Source organism: Macrobrachium rosenbergii, chromosome 7 (assembly GCF_040412425.1).
Source record: "Macrobrachium rosenbergii isolate ZJJX-2024 chromosome 7, ASM4041242v1, whole genome shotgun sequence".
Taxonomy (NCBI): domain Eukaryota; kingdom Metazoa; phylum Arthropoda; class Malacostraca; order Decapoda; family Palaemonidae; genus Macrobrachium; species Macrobrachium rosenbergii.
This window is the reverse complement of record NC_089747.1, coordinates 43,861,254-43,862,289: the sequence shown is the minus strand read 5'-3', so window position 1 is coordinate 43,862,289 and position 1,036 is coordinate 43,861,254.

Below are 1,036 nucleotides of genomic sequence, written 5' to 3'. Positions count from 1 at the left end.
TTCACTTCAATATCTTATCTTATTTTGCGATATATATATAAATATATATATATATATATATATACATATATATATATATATATATATATATATATATATATATATATATATATATATATATAGAGAGAGAGAGAGAGAGAGATAGAGAGATGCGTATTCTTGCTTACACCAAAGAGTAAGAAATCACATGCTGGCATGTGCCCTACCTCAAAAAAACAAAAGTAAAAAAAAAAAAAACGCTGACTCGACGAGAGGCCTTCCAGGCGTCACCGTCTGCGAAGGGTTATATCGGTGTTGATGACGTCACATCCCCCCTCCCCCAAGGAAGAGCTTCCCATTAACCGTCTCTTCTTCGTCGGAGCCTTTTCACGAGGACATCGATCAGATTAGGAAGGTCGAATGCATTTTGCGTCGATTCTCCTTTACAGGTCGGGAGGAAGGACCTAAGGGAAGGTCACTCCAAAGTTTTCTGTTTTCTTGAGTCTCGGCATTTTCTCTTGTGGTTTTTGTTTCAAATGTCATTTCTGTTTTTTTTTTCTGCTGGTTTTTATCTTTCGTATAGGTTTTTATAATATATATATATATATATATATATATATATATATATATATATATATATATATATATATATATATATATATATATATATATGTATGTATATATGTGTTTGTACAGATTAGCACATACTTCGTGAACCCGTCTACCTATACCAAACTGCAGCGAGAACATCCAAACTCCGGTGCGTGGTGTTCCAATTATAACATAATTATCTCAAATTACTCTTCCCAGAATTTGTGGAAAACTCTTGCTCTAAAGACTTTGAATTGCCATGTTTTCATGCCCATCCGCCGTTCTAAAATAAGTGCAACTACCACAATAAGGACAAAAAAGTGAAACGCGATAATTCACCGCCGAGTTTGGAAGGATGAATTCTCTCTAATTCTCGGAAGGAAATTAAGAGCGTCAATTATGCGGGTGAGGATCCTACTAAGTATTACGGAACTTTTAATTAGTGCACAGCCGTTATTTAGGGTGG